The sequence below is a fragment of the Petaurus breviceps genome, unplaced genomic scaffold, assembly GCF_028583685.1.
Source record: "Petaurus breviceps papuanus isolate PSGF00001 unplaced genomic scaffold, PetGlider_PUasm1.0 91133, whole genome shotgun sequence".
NCBI lineage: Eukaryota > Metazoa > Chordata > Mammalia > Diprotodontia > Petauridae > Petaurus > Petaurus breviceps.
The window spans coordinates 89,678,085-89,694,181 of NW_027187419.1; positions in this window are offsets into that span (position 1 = coordinate 89,678,085).

The window sequence follows — 16,097 nt, forward strand, 5'->3', positions numbered from 1 at the left end:
GATAGAAAAAAAAAATAGAAACATAGTTGATTATATTACTACTTAAAAAGACAATGGAAGGAAAATCAATACTTACTGATCCATATGCCTACTTTCTCATCTTCATAAAATCTTTATGAGAATGAACTATATACATATTGAGGGTACCCTTGGTGAAAATATGAGAATGGAGGAGGAAGGCTCCCATAAACAATTTCTTTCACACAGCTATACTTTAGAGTTAGCTTGATGTAGTGGATAGAATTCTGGATTTGGAGTCAGGAATATTTGGGTTTACATCTCACCTCACACACAATTACATAACCCAAGATAATCCGTTTATCTTTTTTGATACTCAAATTCTTTACCTGTAAAGCAGTAATAGTAATATCTGTATCACTAACATTCATTTCATGGTATGATTTTGAGCATCAGATGAGATAATGTATAAAAACTTATTTTTGAAATCTTACAGAATAATACAATTTTCAATCATTATTGTTATTAAAGTCACATGGTAGACTGAAAGGTACATCAAATGCACCGCATTTACAACTTGACTATTTTTAGGTGACTTGGTAGAAAAAAAATACATGCTCAAAAAATTTTAATGAGAAGATTGTGATATATATGTATATATATAAACATATATGTATATGTATACATATATATACTAAGATCATATAAAATTCCTTGTAAATGTAAAGAAAAGATGATTATTAGCACAAAACAAGAATTTTTAATAAGTATATACTAGCTATCATGAAGAGTTTCTTATTCAGAGTCTTCATAGAAGAATTATCTATAGAATAAAAGTCTTAGAGATGATCCTGTTTATAGATGATGATTACTGCATCAGACCCCATTATTTACAGGCTCTCTTAAAATATGTCCCAATGAAATAAGCACAGTTTAATAGGCAATACCAGAAAAACTATTGAAAGGCATATCAAAAGTGATGAAATCACCAATCAACTGAATCATTGCAATATATGTCTAATTTTTGTTTTACACAGTAATTTAATTATGTGCCATATTATAAATTTCATATGAACCTGGGTTCTCAAAGTCTTCTAAAAGGCTTTAAACTCGGGTATGCCTTTCACCAAGCTGGAAAAACCTTACATATAATTCTTGTATATAAATGGGGGTTACTATACATCTGTCACCCAAGGGAAAGCCTCACTAAGTTCAGAGAAATACAAAATCAAGTTTAACTGGCTAATCACCAGCTATTTTTTAACAATAGACACAAAATTAACTTAGCATTGTACTCATTACTCAAACCATAGAAGGGAGCATTCAAAATAATGAAATGAGATTTCATTGAACTATGACTATGCATGTTTTGAATATACACAATACACACATATATACAACAGCCCTATATACCACAATTGGATGTATATTTTCACATATATATGTATTCATACACATACAAACATGTCTATGCAGATATATATATATATATATTCCATTCCTTTTTGATCATATTCATAAATAAAATTATTTTGTACAAGAAGGATAGCATATATAACTTTTGTTTGGGATGGTAACTGAATTATTTAGAATAAATACCTTTACATTACTGGAAAATCTATTTATAAAGTAAGTTTTACTGATACTACTACTAATGTTCATATAAGTATGGTATCTTTACTGATAACATAATATAAGCATTTTTGTGCTTTCAAGACAGGTATAAAAGTGCATTCATAGAATAAGATTATAAATTTTCTTTTTTCTACAATATATTTTTCATTTCATTAAATATTTCTCAATTACATGTAAAAATAATACTTGTTTTTTCAAAATTTTTGTGTTCCAAATTCACTCTCTTCTTTCCTCCTTGAGAAAGAATCAATTTGGTATAGATTATACATATGAAATAATGTAAAAGATATTTCCATATTAGCCACATCACAAAAGAAAACAGGCAAAAAAACATTAAGAAGAATAAAGTAAAAAAAAAAAGTATGCTTTATTTTCCCTTTAGACTCTATCAGTTCTTTCTCCAGAGATAGAGAGTATTGTTCATCACAAGTCTTTCAAAACTGTCTAGGATGATTTTATTGATCAGAATTGTTGTCATTCACAATTGATCATCTTACTATATTGTTGTTATTGTATACAATGTTTTTTCTAGTTCTGTTCACCTCACTTTGCATCAGTTCATCTAAATCATTTCAGGATTTTGTTTTTTTTTTCTGAAACCAACCTACTCATTACTTGTTATAGCTCAATAATATTCCATGACAATCACATACCACATCATTTTCAGTCATTCCCCAATTGATGGGCATCCCCTCAATTTCCAATTCTTTTCAACTGCAACCACAAAAAGAGTCATTATAGATATTTTGTACATTCAAGTCATTTTCCTTTTCTTTGATGTCTTTGGCATATAGACCTAGTTGAGGTATTGCTACATCAAAGTGTATGCATAGTTTGATTGCCCTCTGGGTATAGTTCCAAATTGCTGTGCAGAATCATTGAATTCATTTACAACTTCCCCAACAATGCATCAGTGTCCAATATTTTCTACATCCCCTTAATATTTTCATTTTCATTTTCTGACATATTAGCTAATCAGAAAGGTGTGTGATGGTAACTTAGAGATGTTTTAATTTGCATTTCTCTAATCAATAGTTATTTAGAACATTTTTCATGACTACAGACAACTTTGATTTCTTCTGAAAATCAACTGTTACAGACTTTGGCCATTTATAAATTGGGGAATAACTTATATTCTTATAAATTTAATTCATTTCTCTATATTTTGAGAAAAGAGGCCTATATCAGATACATTTGATATAATTTTCCCATTTTCTGCTTTCTTTCTAATCTTTGCTACATTAATTTTGTTTATGCAAAACCATTTTATTTTAATGTAATCAGAATGTAACAGGATCTCCACATGGAGGACAGAATCAAAGCATTTATTCAAATACCAAAAAGCTGAATCCCAAAACCAGAAAGTCAACTTCATCATAGTGATCATGAAGTTGGTACACATAACCAATGCAGTGAACACCCACATTCCCAAGTCTTCCCAAACCTTCCTTCAATCTAGCCTTTAAAACAAAATAGACTCCCTTAAGCAAGAATGCCCCTCTCTCACTCACAGTAGCTGCCCAGCCTCCATGCTGCTTGCTCCCAGCAGTTCTGGCTCTGTCTCAGCTAGTACCCAGTTTTTTATTCTGGTCATTAGATCCTTCCTTTTCCATTCCTTCCTGTTGCATTAGCAATTCCTCCCATTGTGGGATTAACAATCTCTGTTTCTTAACAAAGGCTTGATAAAATCAAGGGTAAGGCCCAACTTGAAACAGGGTGCTAAGTACTTGTTTGCTTGCCATTGTAAGGGTCAGGGAAGATCTTCAAATTCCCATTACCTTTACAATCTCCAAGGCCTGCTGCTTGTCTTGCCTTGGATGGACTGCCTTGTACTTTAGACCCAACCACCATGCCAGAGTGACTGGCTGACTTTCCTCCCTGATCTCCTAAGTTGTCTTAGACTGGAAAATTGTTTCACCCTGAACTTCTACTGAGTACCATTCCAGAAGTTGACTTGAGGAGTTATTTCAAAGTTGTTTGCGGGGGGGGAGGGGGTGTTGGGGGAGTTCAGTGAGTTCCTGCCTCTACTCTGCCATTTTGGTCTAGCTAGATGAATGCTCTTCACACCTTTTAGCATAGCACCTGAGGTCTTTGAGGCAGGGACCTCACCATCTTACTCCTGAACTATTGAGAAAATTTGCTCTTTGGTCTCCCTATCTTGTGTTTCTTTCCACTTCATTCCATCCTCCACTCAGCTGTCAGATTGGCCTTTCTAAAACACAGCTCTGACCAGGTAATCTATACAATCAATATGCTCCAGTAGCTCTCTCTTACCTCCAAGATTAAATAAAAATACTCTGTTTAGCTTTTAAAGCCCTTCATAATCTGGCCCTTTCTACTCTTCCTGTCTATTTATACTATGATTTCACTAACATACTGTGAGATCCAGTAATATTAACCTTCTTGTTATTTCTAAAACCTTTAATCTGGGCAACAAGTGGGGAACCTGTGGCATCAAGAGCACACGTGTCCCTCTAGGTGCATAAGAGCAGCCCTTTAACCGAATGCAAGCTTCACAAAACAAATTATCTTAAAAGGATTTTTTCTGTAAAACTTGGACTCAGTCAAAAAGCCACACCTAAGGACCTAGAAGGCCACAGGATCCCCACCACTGAGTTCTGGGCCTTTTCACAGGCTATTGTCCATGCTTGGAACTCTCTTACTCCCTATCTCTCCAAGTTTTGCTCTGTTCCTTCAAATCGCAGCTAAATTCTTACCTTTTGTAAGAAGGCTTTCTTAGTCCTCCTTAAACTTAGTACCTTCCTTTTCAGTCTACCCTCAAATCCCCCCCCCATTTGTAGATAGTTGCTTACACATTGTTTCCCCAATTAGTTTATGAGTTCCCTGATAGAATTGGTTGCTTTGTTTTGTTATTTGCCTTTCTTTGTAACCCCAGTGATTATCACAGTGTCTGGCACATAGTAGACACTTAAAAATGATTAGCAAACTGACTGACATTTCTAAAAATCTTCATACCTGGCATACAAACTAAGTAAGAGGCCAAAGCAAAAGCTGATCAATGAGGCAATGCCATTTCCTTCCAGCTCTAGCTCCCCAGATCATCATTTTGATCATCATTAGGTCTATCTGTTCACAACAAAATCTCACTCTTCTCCTTAGGCTAATGTGTAAATTTATATTGTAAAGAGTCTAAAGTCCTGGGTACAAACCCTGGCTTTGATATTCACTAGTCTCATAACCCTGGACAAGTTTTTTTTAACTTCACTGAGTCTTATTTGTTTATTTGTGAATTGGGGACAATGATATTTGTAGTGTCTATGGACCTTATGGGATGGTTGTGAGAAAGGTGTTTTATGGAATTCTGTGTAATGCAAGCTGTTGCTATTTTTGCCTCAAAGAAGAACACTTGCTCTATGTGATTCTGAAAACAGTCTAGGGAGAACACAAAATTGTTTCTTATTCTCTCCAGGGTCTCTTCTGTGCCACCCATCCAAACCCCCATTAGGAGAAAACTATATCACAAGTATTTAATTTAGTTCAAGAGGTTGAGGGGGATGAGGTGTATACATTTTGGGTATCCTTGGCTTTATAATATTTTTAACTGCCCACACCTGATTCTTTCCTCTGATTTCCCTGATGTCTACATCTAAAAAAAAGACAGGTTATCAATCAGTCAGTGAGGGAAATTCAATAAGAAATGTGGTCAACAGGTAAGATTATGCTAAAGTTATCAGCCAAGTGACTTCATTAATGGGTGTTCAGTATACGTCACTGATTTTCTGAAAGGCCAAGGTGTCCTCACTGCTACCAAAGAGTACTCAGTTGACAAAATCTTAGACTCTACTTCCTTCTACCATCCCAAGATCTGTGATTCAGGTTCTGATCAGATGTAAATAAGAAAATGAAACAAACCAATGCTCTGAAATAAAATGATTATAGAAACATTGTCTGAGGTCCTATGTCCACTTCATTTTGTGGAAGATATTGTTGGTAGACTAATATCAGTCAAAGGACTCAGATAATTGACTTTCCAGTGGCCATACATTTTTTACCTTCCTTACTCTCTTACTGATATATTTCCTCCAGTCAACTTTTGGGTGACCTTATAAGCAAAGGGTTTTTCACAGAATTTCTGAGATGGAAGTGAACTCAAAGACAATCTAGTCCAATCCAATACTTAAAGAAGAATCCCCTCAACATAATACCTGAACAATAATCATTTAGGCTTTGGTTGAAGATCTCTAGTGGGAAGAAAAGCCAAGACCTGCTTAGATAACCCATTCATTTGTGGGTAGTTCTAATTATTAAATTTAATTTTGTTTCAAACTAAAATCTACTCTTTTTCAACTTTCAACATTGTGACTTGTATATTGTAATTGCTTAATAGATATTTATACAAATGAAATGAAATGAATTCCTCCAAATTCTGCCTTCTTGAGCCAAGAACAATGATCAATACTTAATAATATTGTAAAGAGAGGTAATAGAGTTAAAATAAACTCATATAATAAATTTTGAAAGAGAGGTAGCATATAGCATAGTAGAAAGAATATAGAAAAAGGTTCTGAAGTCAAAGAACTTGGGTTTGAATCCTGCTTCCCTTCATTCTATCAGTATGAATTTCAAATAAACTTTCAACTGTAGTTTCCTCATCTATAAAATGAGAGGTTGGAGTATATAATCCAATCAATTTTGTTCATTGTATTAGTTTTCTGATTGTCTAATGCCATGCCTGGCACATAGAATGTGTGTAGCAAATGCTTTCTGATTGATTCCTACAAAATATTAGATCTAGCAACTTAAACTAACATTTTAAAGATCAGAAGAAAGTGGTGTTAAAGCAAATTAAAGAAAATATTTCTTTGCATAGAAGACAGTAAGCTTTGGGAATTCTATTATAATTCAGGTTCAGTAACCTTAAATATAAACAAGTTAGAGGATGGTTTGTGGATGGAAATGACTGTTTAGTCCTACATTTGCAAGACCAGCTCCAAGCATAGTGAATTGCCTTGGTAGTTACTGAATAAATGTTTGTGGAATGTAATAGAAATGGATATTGTCATAATGTGTTATAATAAATCATTGTTACCTGAGGCAATGATCTTCAATGTCTGGAATTTAGTTTGAGGAAGAGAATAATCTCTCCTGAAAAACCTACTATGGTGTCCTTGTTAAAAGCAAATTGTTGGGCTGGAGGGTCCACCGATTTGACTGTACTATTTTTTTCCCTGTTATTATCTTAAGCACTAATGTACAGTGTGAGGCACTGCTGAGTAAACATCAATTACCTCTAAACAGATAACCTCCATTACACGGAATCCATTGCATTCTATCCTCCAAGTGCTTTGGCCCACTTTGACTTTTTTAAGGTCATCTCATTCCTTTCTCCCCAAATCCACTGTTGCCAGAAAATGACATTGTAACCTTCTGGATTCCTTCCTTACCTCTAATACATGCCTGTTTGATTCTGAGATCACTGTAAGACACCAGAAAACAGAACCACTTATTTTTAAAGTGGATTCCAAAATAAATCTCTGACCACCTCCTGAGTCATGGAAGATTTAACCAAAACCAGTTAATTATTAACCACAACATCAAAGGAAACAATGTTCAAATATGAAATTGAAGGTAAACCTTTTATATCAATGTTAAAAGGCACATTTAGTTATGATGGCTGAATGTGAACCATTTCCTTTCTATGTATCTGGATCTCAGAAACTGCAAAGATTTTTTTCATGAAGTTTTGTTTCTATGGAATAACAATGACATCCAGTGGCTATATACTTGAATAATGTCTACTTTGATAGCAGCTGTATCTACTGTGGAGTATGACAACTTTCCCCCCCAGAAACTTGTTCTCTGTGTTACTGGAGGGGTTTATAGACTGTGCTTCAAAGGAGAAATTTTGCCCTCCCTCTGTCATTCCTCCAAGACAACAAAAAACAAGCATATTTTAGAAAGATGACTTGTACACTACACAAACTTTTCCCATTTTCTTTGTCATTTATTCCCTCTGTGGGAAGAAGAGACAATGTAATTTAGCTTCCTCTTTGTTTAGTTTTTCTTCATGGTAATCTTCCTAACTAGGGGGTTCTAAAGTGGACTTTAGGTCTCCTAAGCCATATACCACTTTTAAATTTAATTGCATTAGTGAATTATATATCTCTCGCTGACTAAAAGGAGCGACTCTAGACTATTTTTTCCTTAAAATCTTTTACTGATGCCACATAAAAACCCATTAGGATGCCTTGGGGCAGTCTTATGTATGTGCCCCCAAAGAATGTATTTTTTAAATAACTTTTTTCTGCCATTTAGCTTTTTTTAAAAAAGTGTTACCTTAGCAACTGCCACGTTGTACATATTCCTCTGAGATTTTGAGTCTGACTTTTTATAGAAATGCAGAGTGTTAATAGAACATAAGAATGTGGGCATGTTCCTTTTATAAAGGGAACTTTCCATCTAGGTCATACATATATTTCTTAGAAAATTCTTACTTTCTGAATTTTAGTTTCTTTAAACTGGTTTCATTCTTTTCTAAGGCCTGACAAACATTCATTTTTATTTGTAAGTTGCAGAGGTCAAGGAGGAGGATAAACATGGAAAATGCTCTGCCAAGAATGATTAGGTTGGAAAAGTACCAGGATATGATGGTGTATATTTCACATTGATGTGTGAAAATTGCAATTAATATAAAATTCTTGACTCCATTTATGTAAGGTAAATTGAGAGACCACCTAATATTTTAAAAAGCAGTTTTTTCTGACTTAATCCTATGTATAAATGCATTGTGACACACATGCATGTGTGTTTTTATATGTATATTTTTATATAGACATAAATAATAGCATCATGAATACTTTATAGTCAGGGCATGTTCTTACTTTATGTAAATGCCTACTTTTTATATAGCATTTAGGGTCCATAAAGCACTTTCTTTAAAATAGAAAGACCCCATGAACCAGGTAGTACAACCTTTCTTATTCCCTTTTTAACAATAATGGAGTTTGGCTGAAGATAAACAGAGGAAGAAACAGAAAAGACATAAAATGGGATGAACAGCCTCAATGGGTAGTGAGTCACCTCACTAGAAACCTGCAAGCAAAGATTTTGTCATCTTGTTGGAATTTCATAGAATATGTTCATAAAATAGAACTGAAGCCAACTTAAGCAGGAATTTGATCCACCCTCCCCGCAATTTATAGACAAGGAAACTGAGGTGCGGAGAACGAAAGTAACTTGTCCAAGTTGCACAATAGATGTCAGAACTATGACTCAATCCAGCTCAAATGTCAATGTTCTTTTTACTATAACTTGCTGACACAAAAATTATTGAATTGTCATTAAACCTTAGATGTTTCTTTCTCTTCCCAAAATGTACCAACTGATATATTAGAATGGTAACAGTCTGAGGGCATGTGTGCTTCAGACACTGCTAAAACTGCAACTCCTATCTTGGGTTTAGGTACATGTAACACAAAGTTTTGTATAATTGAAATAATTCAGATGAAGTGCTTGAGGAGACTACATTGAGGAATAATGAGAGTATTTTTGCAACCCTCTGGACTAGAAGATGGTATTTTCTTGGGCGAGAGATATTTATCTCTCATATTAGTAGTATGTATTCTTCATGTCTACACTCTTTTGTGATAAGGAATGGACCTCAGACACAGGAACATCTGGGATAAAATCTGGACATTCCAGCAACCAAGACAATAAATTGCAGAAAAGTTGTTGAACAGCTGGAAATTGTGGACCTGTATTTCATTGTGAGAATTTCCTATATTAGTGAAATTATAACTCCAATCCCTACCTTTCTCTCCCTGTCTCCATTTTAACTAGAATATATGTGGAATTTTTCATGTAGCTAGATCAGAGGAGACAAGAAGAATATTATTACTCCAAGGTGATATCAAGCTCCTTTTATTGGTTGACTTATATATATAGTGTGTGGCTTAATGGAGGATACACATACCTACAGAAAAACATGGGGTGAATAATGGGAGTGGATTAATACAGAGGTATAGCTGAAATATTTACAAAGGGCAATGAAGAGAATTTGCTCGTTGGGCTACAGAGAGCCCTAGTTGAATGCATGAAAGAGGGATGGTTGTCCTTCAATCTTTAAGAGGACCAAAATGACATCACTATGTTAGAATCAAGTTATGATGTGTCTGACTGTGGGTGATCAGAGCAATACAAGCTTGGAATGCTCTACCACAGGTCGGGCACAAATTCTTTGTGAACATTTGGGGTGATTTCTCTCAATTTGTACATTCCATGTTTCTTTTGATCTACTTCAATTATGCTTTGCTCATAGAGCACAGCACCTTCTCTGATGAGGACATGCCATGCTGAGTGATCATGTGTCAGTGTCTCCCATGTCACACAATCAATTTCAAAGTCCTTAAAAGAAACCTTGAGAGTATCCTTATATCACTTCTTCTGACCATGATGTGAATACTTGCCCTGTGTGAGTTCTTCATAAAATAGTCTTCTAGGCAAGTGCATGTTTGGCATTTGAACAATGTGGTCAGCCCATTGGAGTTGTGCTCTCTGCAGTAGGGCTTGAATGTTTGGCAGTTTAGTTCAATAAAGGACCTCACTGTCTGGTACCTTATCCTAGCAGGTGATCTTCAGACTCTTCCAAAGACAATTCAAATGGAAGCGATTCATTTTCCTGGCATGGTGCTGGTAGACTCTCTAGGTTTCACAGGCATACAACAATGAGGTCAGCCTAATGGCTCTGTAGACCTTCAGTTTGGTAATCAGTCTAAAACCTCTCTTCCCCCACATTCATTCAGAGTCTTCCAAACACTGAGCTAGTTCTGGCAAAGCGTGCCAGAATTATTATCAATGTGTACATTTCTAGAAAGTATACTGCCAAGGTAAGTGAATTCATGAAAGAGGGATAATGATGCATCCAACTAGAAACCTTAATATGAGAAGAAACTTTATATTGAGATTTGAGGTTGACACTGGGTGACACATATTGGAAAAGCAGAGAATAGTATAAAACATTCACTGATTTTCCTTTGCCTCTAATAGAAGTACAGAATCTCAGAGTTGCAAGGGAACTGAGAGACATTCTAGTAAAGAGAAGGGAAGAGCACTGCCTCTCCACATTGATCAAGCTAGGTACGCTGGAGAGTAACACCTATACTATGGCAAGAATAGCAGTGGAGTCCTCAACTAATCCCCAGATAAAATCCAAGAATACTTGCTAGAATAAATAGAATTTATTTAGTATCTGAAGTTTACGTAGAGTTTTTACAAACATTTGGTCCTGCCAACAATTCTGTGAGGTAAGTGTTATCATTATTCCTAATTTTACAGATGAGAAAACTAAAACAGACAGAGGCCAAGAGACTTGCCCAGGATCATATAGCTGATAAGTGCTACCTGAATGATAATCCTGTAGAGATTGTAGTGCAAAAGAAAAAGACCTGGCTTTGAAGTGAGAGAACCTTGGCTTGAATTCTGGCTTCTATACTTAACTAATTTGTGTGGCCTTGGGTAAGACACCCTCTTTCACCTCCCTTGATCTTAATTTTCCTATAAAATTGTTGGGAGTGGCAGACTAGAATTCTGCCAAAGTTCCTGTTAGATCTAGTTTGTAAATCTTTTCTCAAGATCCCCACACTTGGACACAGTTTGTGTTTGCTGGTCTCTAGTTATGGGGAACCTACACTGTACTGGAGTATCCCATTCCATTTTATATTGCTCTTACCTCCTCTGATAAGATTTGTTCAAACTATCCTCACTCTGCTTCCTATCCTCAGGTTCTGAAATATCTCATGTAGACCATCAAATCCTACCAGGTGAGTCCACATAGGTTTAAATCTTAGGGATTTTTAATGGTAATTTACCTATCAGGAAGGAAGAGAGAAAGGAAGGGAATAATTTATGAAAGGAGGAAGGGAAAGAAAGAGTGAAGAAGAGGAGGACAAAAGGAAGGAAGGAAATATATATGAAATGTCTACCACATGTTAGGCTCTGTGCCAAGGAGTTTACAGATTTTATCTCATTTACCTGTATACATCTTCTTTGTACACAGTTTTTTGCATGTATTCTCCCTCATTAGATTTTGAACTCCTTGAAGACAGGGAATGATTTTGTTTATTTTTATATCCGTAGTGCTTGGCACATGGTAGGCATTTAATAAATATTTGTTGACTTGATCTTCAATTATTTAAAACTTTTTTTCTGGGAAGAGATGCATACGTTTCACCACAATGCCAAAGGAACATCCCCCCCACACACACACATGATGAAGAAAACCTGCTTTTGAAAAAGGTGTCTCCCCTTTTCCAATCACATTTCAGTGATACCTACTAAGTAAAATGTGCCTCCTTGTTGGACTCTCTCATTCATTTTGCTTGTAACTTACACATGGTGCATTTGTATATAGACAACTGAGACCATGGACTCTGGAGACAACTAGGTGATAAAGTGTATAGAGTGCTGGATCTGAAATTAGGAACGTCTGAGTTCAAACCTAACCTCAGGCACTTACCAGTTATGTGATCCTTGGCAAGTCTCTTGGCCTCTGTCTGTCTTAGTTTCCTCATCTGTAAAATTAGGAATAATGACAACACCTCATAGCAGATTTGGGAGGATCAAATATTTATAAAAACTCTATGTAAACTTCATGTACTAAATAAATCCTATTTATTCTAGCAATTATTCTTGGATTTTATCTGGGGATTACTTGAGGACTCTGCTGCTGTTCTTGCTGTAGTATAGGTGTCACTCTCCATGGTGCCTAGCTTGATCAATGCAGAGAGGCAGTTCTCTTCCTTCTCTTTTTTGTTTAAGGTTTTTGAATATATTCACAATGCTTAAGGTAAATGTGATTTCACTGGTATAGAGAACCTATGAGGAAAAAATCCCATCTATCAATTCAGATTTTCTCTGTTCTTAGAACATAAGTCCTTAACCTGAGAATAAAGCTGTTTAAAAAAAATATATAATTATGAAAAGCAAGTTTTTAAGTCTGAAATTGTTGCAAGTACATTGGGATCACTACTTAGGATATTTTCTGTGGATTTCTTTGGATCTTAAGTAAAGAGAAAAATTGCTTTTGTGCTTTCTTCCTTCCCTGACAGAAAAAAATAGTGTGGGTCTTTTGTATCCAGTAGGCAATTACTTTGCATTTCTTTAGTGACTTTAGTTGCATTTTTGTTGTTCAGTCTTTTTACTCATATTTGACTCTTTGTGATCCCATTTGGAATTTTCTTGGCAAAAATACTGGAGTGATTTGCTATTTACTTATACAGCTCATTTTATAAATGAGGAAACTGAGAAAAACAGGGTTAAGTGACTTGCCCAGTGTCACACAGCTAGTACATGTCTAAAGTCATATTTGAACTCAGGTCTTTCTCACTCTTGGTCCAGTGCTCTACATTATGCCATCTAGCTGTCCAGATTTGGTTGCATACTCTTCTACAAATGTTAAGATCATACAAGGTTCCTTTAAAGATAAGATAGGTTTTTTTAAGATCGTCTATTAAATCAGGTAAAACACAAAGTTGTGTAGAGAAAATATGAAAATAGAGAATATGTGTGCTTGCAAAAGGTATGTGTCACTCTAATGAAGGATATTCAGAGTAAAGACACACAGAAAAGGGATTTCCTGCAGATTGTGTGGATAGGGCCAGATGATCTTGCTTAACAAGATGTTTTACAGGTTGTATCACAGCCTGTAAGACTAGGAAGACTGTTAAAATAAGACCCATAGGCACATAAAAGAATTTAGCCAAATTACACAGGAATGGATAACCAAGTGGATTCAAGAAAAAATACAGACTTGTCATATGCAGCAAGATGGGACAGTCTATTGAACTGGTCTATCAGCACATATATTGTGGAAATACAATATGGGCAGACAATTAAATGGGTCCAAACTTGAAGACAAGGAAGATAGAAGGCCTAATTGAATTTTTTATACTTACTCCACATTCTCCCCAACCTCAACCCTCCCCTGAAATTAACAACCTACATAATTAATAGTAATAATAACTAGCGTTTACATAACATCCACTGTGTGTTAGGCACTGTGTTATCTTGTTTCATCCTCACAACCACCCTGGGAAATTGATACTATCATTAGCCTCATTTTACAGAAGAGTAGAATGAGGCAGATAGAGATATTTACTTGTTTAGGGTCACACAGTTAGAAAGTACCTGTATCCAGATTGAACTCAGGCCTCTTGCCCTCCAAGGCCAGGACTCTATCCACTTAGCTGCACCTTTCTAATAATATTACTCTTCTGGTGAATCAAGCCAGAGGCTATGTCAATTTCTGAAGAATAAAAATTTCAGCCCACCCAAAAAGCAATGTAAGTGTGTACAATGAGTACAAACAAACTGCAACATGACATTAAAGAAAAAAAATTCAGAAATATAAGACAAAGACATCTATAACTGAAAAAAGAGGTGAGGGAAGAGTAATGTTGTTCAGTCATTTGGTTGTATCGAATTCTACTTAATTTTCATGGACTTTGTCCACGAGGTCTTCCTGGCAAAGATATTGGAATGGTTTGCCATTTTCTGCTCTAGTGTGTCCTCATTTTACAGATGAGGAACTGAGGCAAATAGGGATTAAGTGACTTGCCAGGGTCACACAGAGAGTAATTGTCTGAGGCCACATTTGAACTCAGATCTTCCAAACTCCAGGCCTGATGCTCTAGCCACTGCACCATCTAACCACTCAAAGGGGTGGAGGATGTAGCTATAACTATATTGAACGAATTGCACAGAATAAGGCCTTGCATGCTTATGATCTATACCATTGGAAGAAATATAAACCTTGATTCTCTCCCAAGCAGTAGAAAAAGTATAAATTAACAGAATCCCTTATAGAGTAATACTTCTTATAAATTTTAAACTTTTTTTGATGAGATTCTACCCAACATATTGAATATATCCTTATTTAAAAAAGAGTGCATTGTATATAATTTAGACCTTTCTTGATAATTGAAGATCCTCTAATGATCTATTATAGAATTCATTAAGGTACCATGTTAAGCCATAGGTTTTGAGGTGTAGAGAACTATTTGACCATACCCTAAATCACACAAATTGCTATGATTTTCTTAATTAGGGGAAAGGGAAAGAATAACACTATTTTTAAAAGTCTTTTTTTCTGTCTCTGTCATTTGTCACTTATCACAGTCTGTCTCTAGGAACTCTTCCTTAATCTCCCATCTAACTTAATACTTTTGGTCTCCTGAGAACTGGGAAATCAGATAACTATGCTTGTTGAAATATCTAAAATACAAGAAAAGGGTGCTAGTTGAGAACATGAGGGACTCTCTTATTAATAACTTCAGAGTTTTCAATATTCTTTGATATAGATTACCTCATTTCAGTCTCACAGCAACCCTCAGGGGTAAGAAAGGCAAATTGAATTTCCATTTTTCAGATGATGAACCTGGGTCTCAGAGTGGTAGAGTGCTTTTTGCTCAGTATTACACGGGTCCTCATTGCTGTGTTTGAGGATAGAAATCATGTTATTTTATATTACTTCACATTTCATTTGGTCTTTAAACTTCCCAGCCTTCCACCAATGCCATCTTATCATATGTCTATATATGCTATATATACCTATATAACAGTCTTTTTAAAATTACATTCATTAGTTCAGGGCAAAAGTCAGCACCCTGAACTTCAGAGAAAATAGAAACAGAAAATATATCCATATATACATAGCTGCAACCCAGGTTCTATCTATAAATTACACAAGAGACATATTTGACAGTCTTTGCAGAAGTAATGGTGCTATTGGTCTGATCACTGTGCCCAGTGCAAGAGCTAGAAGTATGTAGAGGTGGAAACTCCAGAAAGGGGATATGTCCCTGAAGAATATAGATAGTGAGATGGCATTGATTGGGGAGGATGTGAAAGTGAAACATGGCCTGGTGTCTGCCAATTAATATATATGGCAGGCTAGATGAGCTATTTTGTATTTTCTCAGTCACTAATCAATGAGTTTGAGCCCTAAGATGGGACCTCCAAAGAAGAGTGGATTAGCTTCTCTGTCAAATATGTCTCTGTGACTCCTCAAACCAAAGCTCCCTTCCTTAGCCACCACCACTCACACACACATACATATACCCATGTAATATATATGTTATATACACACTCATATACATGTAAAGCATGTCTTCCTCTAAGAAAATATAAGTTCCTTGAGTACAGAGACTGTCTTTCTTTTTATATTAGTTTCTCCACCTGGTACATTGTAACTATTTAATAAATTTTTTTTATTTGTTCTTTAACTATTTAATAAATGATTTTCATTTGTTCTTTCATCCATTTATCCATTTATTAATTTAATTTCTTGTCCCCTGTTATACACATTATGCCACTGTTTCCTATCTGAAGTTTGTTAGACTTCTCTGAGTTTTTCTTTTCTTTGTCATTCTTTCCATCTTCCACCCTTCTAAGTACCTTCATTTACCCTGTTTTTCATTATCCAGTTTTACACCTTGACTTTTTTCTGCCTTATTCCTCACAAATGACACAAAAATCTTTTCTTTAAA